Here is an 8,267-nt window from a genome sequence, read left to right as displayed (position 1 = left end):
GAAGTGGGTCCTAGCTTACCGACAAAGGTCCCCTTCTACGTTTCAGGTAACATCTTGTGTCACTTCCTGTCTGGTGGTCTCCGTGACACACACACACACAGACACACTGTAGAAAGTATTCAGACCCCTTGACCTTTTCCACATTTAGTTACATTACAGCCTTATTCTAAAATGAATTAAATACATTTTTGACATTTCTCTTCTAGTCTATCTATAATAGTATATAATATTATATTATGTTTTATTCCAATTATTCCATAATTAATTATGTTTTATTCCAATGTAATGCCAGACATTCAATTATAGAGTTTTGCTGTCAGCAATGTGGTTGAAACTGAAATGTTGCCACCCCAGCACTTTTCCTGGTTTGGTAAAGAGGAAGTGATACACAGTACCAGTACTGACCAGCTCATCAGAACTGCTGCAGAGAGGATATGACATTAGAAAACTGTCCTTTTCAGGCCCACCCTTCCCTAAAAAGTCATTATGAAAATCTCAATGGGTCTTCAGCTGATGGGGTACAGCAGTTGAACTAAGCTCATGAGGTTAAAGTTAAGTTATATTCTTCAAGATTCAATGGGTATATATCTTTAAAGAGATTCTCCAACACTTGTATACTTTTTAGCAAGTAGTTGTGAAAGTATCGCTCATGAGCCAAAAGTAGTCCTTGAAATTGCGTATTACGTCACATATGTGCAGATTGCTCTCTCTCTCACACTGCTGTGGGTGCATGATGTACCTCTTGCTAGATGTCACTCATATGGCAAGGGACTGAAGCTCATTGGTTGAACTCAAATTGCTAGGGGGCTTGCCCAGGTGGGGAAAATTAAGGGAAAATGGTGCAGCACAGCTTCCAGAAAACCCCCAGACTTCCTTACTAATTAGGGTAAGACAGTACTTCTGCTCATACTACGTAATACACTAGAGTATATTTACAAAAATATGTGGACACCCCTTCAAATGAGTGGATTTGACTGTTTCAGCCACACCTGTTGCTGACAGGTCTATAAAATCAAGCACACAACCATGCAATCGCCATACCCAAACAGTAGAATTGCCTTACTGAAGAGCTCAGTGACTTTCAATGTGGCACCGTCATAGGATGCCACCTTTCCAAGTCATTTACAAAGATTTCTGCCCTGCTAAAACTGCCCAGGTCAACTGTAAGTGCTGTTATTGTGAAGTGGAAACGTCTAGGAACAACAACGGTTCAGTCGTGAAGTGGTAGGCCACATAACCTCACAGAACGGGACCGCCGAGTGCTGAAGCATGAAAATCGCGTGTCATCGGTTGCAACACTCACTATCGAGTTCCAAACTGCCTCTGGAAGCAACATCAGCACAATAACTTTTCATCTGGAGCTTCATGAAATGGGTTGCCATGGCAGAGCATCCGCACACAAGCCTAAGATCCCCACGCGCATTGCCAAGCATTATCTGGAATCGTGTAAAGTTTACTGCCATTGGATGCTGGATCAGTGGAAACATATTCTCTGGAGTGATGAATCAGTCTTCACCCTCTGGTTTGGCGGATGCAAGAAAAACGCTTCCTGCCCAAATTCATAGTGCCAACTGTAAAGTTGGGTGGAGGAGGAATAATGGTTGGGGCTGTTTTTCATGGTTCGGGCTAGGCCCTTTAGTTCCAGGGAAGGGAAATCTTAACGCTACAGCATACAATAACATTCTAGACAATTCTGTGCTTCCAACTTTGTGGCAACAGTTTGGGGAAGGCCCTCTCCTGTTTCAGCATGACAATGCCCCCGTGCACAAAGCGAGGTCCATACAGAAATGTTTTGTCAAGATCGGTGTGTAAGAACTTGACTGGCCTGCACAGAGCCCTGACCTCAACCCCATCAAACACCTTTGGGATGAATTAGAACGCCAACTGTGAGCCAGGCCTAATCGGCCAACATCAGTGCTCGACATCACTAATGCTCTTGTGGCTGAATGGAAACAAGTCCCGGCAGCAATGTTCCAACATCTAGTGGAAAGCCTTCCCAGAAGAGTGGAGGAGCAAATGGGGGACCAAGTCCATATTAATGCCTATGATTATGGAATGAGATGTTGAACAATGTTCAGGTGTCCACATGCTGTTGGTCATGTAGTGTACTTTGTAGTCTCCACATTTCCAGAGCATGTCTTTAATTTAAAAGTCACAAAATGGATGTACCAATCACAGATTGACCCTTTCACTCACACGTTGACGAGCCCAATAACTTGATTAGGCTGAAGGGAGGGTTGGACAAAGCAGGTTGTATGGAAGAGTTGACAATGATGACAACATCCACTCATTCTATCTTGTGGATGAAAAACGTAAGTTTATTAAAAAAGCGCAACGCAAAGATATTCAAAAAGTACAGTTGAATAGAAAAAAAACATGTATAATACTGAAAGTATTCTGTAAAAATCATAAAGAAATATGTTATTATATCATGTAATGACAGAAAAATGGATCAAAGATAATACATTTCAGACATTGACAACATAAACAATAAATAAAAAATAGCCATGATGGCACCGCTACGGCAGCCATGGATGATCGTTCTCATAAATGTTTTGTACATTTAATCATATTTAGTGGTCTTTAAAGGTCCAATGCAGCCACGTTTATCTCAATATCAAATCATTTCTGGGTAACAAGTAAGAATCTTACTGTGATTGTGGTAAACAAATAAACTAAAATAGTTTCTAAGCAAAGAGCAATATGTCAAACAAGAATGATGCTATGAATGTGTGGGAGTGGTCTGAGTGGGAAGGGGCAAACTGAATATTAGGCAGTAGTTCCTAATGTCTGGCATACTCAGTGTATATACACACAACACAGGAAATCACATTTTTTGACTGCACTGGGCCTTTAAGTTTTTTTGTATGGCCATTTTTCTATCAGCTTTTTGTTTTTTGATTGGTAGTTTAGAATCCATAATTAATTGGTCATCAATAATGATTTTAAAGTTCGAATTTGCCAGTTTTGTCTCAATTGCTATCTAACAAGCTAGCTTGGAGACTGTGTGTATGTGAATGGACTAGAATGTCACAACACTGGAGAGAAGCAGAAGAAGTGAGAGGACTGCATGAGGAGATGGCTGGGACTAGTGGATAAGATACTCTAACTGCTAATGTTATTCTTCCAGCATCTTTGTGGCAGCATAATAGCATCACCCAAGTGGGTGCTACATAGAGTTAGTGGAGAGGAGTGGCTAGCCAGCTAAGCTAAGCATCACCAGCATGGTGCGCTGGTGAGGCTTCGGACCCTGACTGTCTTTCTACTCTGAGCGGCTCCCTCTGTTCATAGGATCATCAGACCATCAATGCTTCCTCAGACCTCGGTGTTATCAGATCTGCTTCCCTGATCATCTATCATCCCTTCCAGTTTCATTACTGTCAAAATGTATACTTTTTAAAAATGTTATACAATTACTGTAGCTGCAGATAAGATCCATAACACCATATCATTGTTTAAAAAGGTGTTGCAGTTATACACAAAAACCAATATTAAATCAAATATATATGTTGTTATATATACATATAAATCCGTATGTGTATGTGTGAGGGCGCTTGCGTGGGTGCGCTTGCGTGTGGGTGCGCTTGCGTGTGTGTGTGTGTGCATAATCCATATTCCCAGGTTTATCCTGCTCCTCCTCTGATGAAGTGTCCCTCCATCTCCCTCAAGGACCTCTAACATATCACCACACAAAGTTATTTATCCCTCCATCTCCCTCAAGGACCTGCATGAAGTAAAACAATCCCCTAAGAATAAAACATAGAGACATACAGTGGGGCAAAAAAGTATTTAGTCAGCCACCAATTGTGCAAGTTCTCCCACTTAAAATGATGAGAGAGGCCTGTATTTTCATCATAGGTACACTTCAACTATGACAGACAAAATGAGAAGAAAAAAAATCCAGAAAATCACATTGTAGGATTTTTTATGAATTTATTTGCAAATTATGGTGGAAAATAAGTATTTGGTCACCTACAAACAAGCAAGATTTCTGGCTTTCACAGACCTGTAACTTCTTCTTTAAGAGGCTCCTCTGTCCTCCACTCGTTACCTGTATTAATGGCACCTGTTTGAACTTGTTATCAGTATAAAAGACACCTGTCCACAACCTCAAACAGTCACACTCCAAACTCCACTATGGCCAAGACCAAAGAGCTGTCAAAGGACACCAGAAACAAAATTGTAGACCTGAACCAGGCTGGGAAGACTGAATCTGCAATAGGTAAGCAGCTTGGTTTGAAGAAATCAACTGTGGGAGCAATTATTAGGAAATGGAAGACATACAAGACCACTGATAATCTCCCTCGATCTGGGGCTCCACGCAAGATCTCACCCCGTGGGGTCAAAATGATCACAAGAACGGTGAGCAAAAATCCCAGAACTACACAGGGGGACCTAGTGAATGACCTGCAGAGAGCTGGGACCAAAGTAACAAAGCCTACCATCAGCAACACACTACGCCACCAGGGACTCAAATCCTGCAGTGCCAGGGACACCCCCTGCTGAAGCCAGTACATGTCCAGGCCCGTCTGAAGTTTGCTAGAGAGCATTTGGATGATCCAGAAGAAGATTGGGAGAATGTCATATGGTCAGAGGAAACCAAAATATAACTTTTTGGTAAAAACTCAACTCGTCGTGTTTGGAGGACAAAGAGTTGCATCCAAAGAACACCATACCTACTGTGAAGCATGGGGGTGGAAACATCATGCTTTGGGGCTGTTTTTCTGCAAAGGGACCAGGACGACTGATCCATGTAAATGAAAGAATGAATGGGGCCATGTATCGTGAAATTTTGAGTGAAAACCTCCTTCCATCAGCAAGGGCATTGAAGATGAAATGTGGCTGGGTCTTTCAGCATGACAATGATCCCAAACACACCGCCCGGGCAACAAAGGAGTGGCTTCGTAAGATCTCAACCCCATAGAACATCTTTGGAGGGAGTTTAAAGTCCGTGTTGCCCAGCAACAGCCCCAAATTATCACTGCTCTAGAGGAGATCTGCATGGAGGTATGGGCCAAAATACCAGCAACAGTGTGTGAAAACCTTGTGAAGACTTACAGAAAACGTTTGACCTCTGTCATTGCCAACAAAGGGTATATAACAAAGTATTGAGATATTGAGATACTTTGATACTTGAGAACTTTTGTTATTGACCAAATACTTATTTTCCTCCATAATTTGCAAATAAATAAATTAAAAATCCTACATTGTGATTTTCTGGTTTTTTTTTTCTCATTTTGTCTGTCATAGTTGAAGTGTACCTATGATGAAAATTACAGGCCTCTCTCACCTTTTTAAGTGGGAGAACTTGCACAATTGGTGGCTGACTAAATACTTTTTTGCCCCACTGTACTTTAAATAGATACATTAGAATTTGATATTAGAACATTAGTTCCAGATTTATATCATTTTAGTATCAATACCATATGGTTATTAGTCTTACCGGGGCATTAGCGTGGCTTCAATCGAGAATAGACTGAATCTGCCTCTGGTGGGGTTGCTCTTTCTATAGAGGACAGGGTTATATACAGAATAATAGAACCGTTAGATACAGAATAATATACAGAATAATGTAACAGTTATATACAGAATAATGTAACAGTTATATACAGAATAATATACAGAATAATGTAACAGTTATATACAGAATAATAGAACAGTTATAAACATAATAATATACAGAATAATGTAACAGTTATATACAGAATAATATACAGAATAATGTAACAGTTATATACAGAATAATATACAGAATAATGTAACAGTTATATACAGAATAATAGAACAGTTATAAACATAATAATATACAGAATAATGTAACAGTTATATACAGAATAATATACAGAATAATGTAACAGTTATATACAGAATAATATACAGAATAATGTAACAGTTATATACAGAATAATAGAACAGTTATAAACATAATAATATACAGAATAATGTAACAGTTATATACAGAATAATATACAGAATAATATCCAACTTTTCAATATGGGGTCAAAGAGTTACGAGGTTCTGATAGGGGGAATATGGAAGATGGGATGTCCAGTCTTACCTCTCTTCTTCTTGGTTTTGACCTTCTTTTGGAGGTCAACCTCAGCATAGGTCACATCAACAGGTCCAGCTGCTGCTGACAATGGACATTTCCAGTCAACAAATGTATGAAATTAGCTTAATGCATATTCTGCTTTCCAATTGGCCAGCCTGTATCTTCAGACAATTTAGTTGCAAAATAATATTTGCTTTGAGAGTGCAAATCCAAATGTATGTTAACATCAACACTAGAATCCATAGTTCATCACACTGATGATAAAAAGGTAACATGATCAGAAACATTTCTCACCAGTTTGTCAGGACATACTTACATATAGTTTCATACCCGTTTAATAGATTGTTGATTTAATCTTACCGGGGACTGTGTATGGCTTCACTAGAGAATAGACAGATTCTGGCTCAGGTGGGGTTGCTGTTTCTGTAGGGGTGAGGATAACACATCAGAATAATATAACAGTTATATACAGAATAATATAAAGAATAGTGTACAGTTATTTACGGAATAATATAGTCATATACAGACTAATAATATACAGTTATATACATAATAATATACAGTTCTATACAGTTATATATGGAATAATATACAGTTATATATGGAATAATATACAGTTCTATACAGTTATATATGGAATAATATACAGTTATATACATAATAATATACAGTTCTATACAGTTATATATGGAATAATATACAGAGTAATATACAGTTCTATACAGTTATATATGGAATAATATACAGTTACATACAGAGTAATATAGTTATATATGGAATAATATACAGTTATATATGGAATAATATACAGTTACATACAGAGTAATATAGTTATATATGGAATAATATACAGTTATATACATAATAATATACAGTTCTATACAGTTATATATGGAATAATATACAGTTATATACAGTTATATATGGAATAATATACAGTTATATACATAATAATATACAGTTCTATACAGTTATATATGGAATAATATACAGAGTAATATACAGTTCTATACAGTTATATATGGAATAATATACAGTTATATATGGAATAATATACAGTTATATATGGAATAATATACAGTTATATACATAATAATATACAGTTACATACAGAGTAATATACAGTTCTATACAGTTATATATGGAATAATATACAGTTATATACATAATAATATACAGTTCTATACAGTTATATATGGAATAATATACAGAGTAATATACAGTTATATATGGAATAATATACAGTTATATACATAATAATATACAGTTATATACAGTTATATATGGAATAATATACAGTTATATACATAATAATATACAGTTCTATACAGTTATATATGGAATAATATACAGAGTAATATACAGTTCTATACAGTTATATATGGAATAATATACAGAGTAATATACAGTTCTATACAGTTATATATGGAATAATATACAGAGTAATATACAGTTCTATACAGTTATATATGGACTAACATACAGTTATATATGGAATAATATACAGTTACATACAGAGTAATATGAAGTTATATACAGATTAATATCTAGAATAATAAACTGAATAATATACAGATATATACAGAATAATTTATACAATTATTCAATATGGGGTCAAAGAGTTACGAGGTTCTGATAAGGGGAATATGGAAGGAGGGATGTTCAGTCTTACCTCTCTTCTTCTTGGCTTTGGCCCTCTTTTGGAGGTCAACCTCAGCATAGGTCACATCAACAGGTCCAGCTGCTGCTGACAATGGACATTTCCAGTCAACAAATGAAGGACTTAGATTATTGCATATTCTGCCTCTTCGTCCCAAACTCAGAAATGACGAATTAAGGTTTTAATGACTGCCAACCTGTAGAATGGGTCTTACCTGTGGCTTTCCCTGTCTTCACCTCAGAGTAGACTGGATTTTCTTTAGGATAATTTCTCTTTTCTGAGGAGAAGAAGGAAGAGCAGAGAATTTGTAAATATGTATTTATGTACACACATCTACATGAAATGTAGATTACAGTTTTGTAGTGAATTGCCATGAAAAATAAATACATGACAGAACAGTCTCAACAGCCAATTATTGCAGAATATACAAGGATAGGCAGCAACAAGAACCACCAGTATTTCAGTTCTCAAATCACAGAGCCATTTTCTCACACAACTATTTTCAGTACAATTACATTAGATTATTTTTCCCTCTGGGATACACTGCTACATTTG

General features: G+C 36.9%; 1 long non-coding RNA gene across 1 annotated transcript; it reads right to left on the bottom strand.

Moving 5' to 3' along the window:
- Window positions 1-6,058: 6,058 nt before the first annotated feature.
- On the bottom strand, window positions 6,059-7,802 carry LOC139416003 (uncharacterized). Its single transcript, XR_011635043.1, has 3 exons — window positions 7,725-7,802; window positions 6,413-6,475; window positions 6,059-6,130 (listed from the first exon to the last, which is right to left on the bottom strand). It is a non-coding gene; the product is annotated as an uncharacterized lncRNA (long non-coding RNA).
- Window positions 7,803-8,267: the final 465 nt, after the last annotated feature.

The sequence above is a fragment of the Oncorhynchus clarkii genome, chromosome 9 (genome assembly GCF_045791955.1).
Source record: "Oncorhynchus clarkii lewisi isolate Uvic-CL-2024 chromosome 9, UVic_Ocla_1.0, whole genome shotgun sequence".
Lineage (NCBI taxonomy): Eukaryota > Metazoa > Chordata > Actinopteri > Salmoniformes > Salmonidae > Oncorhynchus > Oncorhynchus clarkii.
Note: the sequence above shows the minus strand (reverse complement) of the source record. Positions and strands in the feature narration are given on the sequence as shown.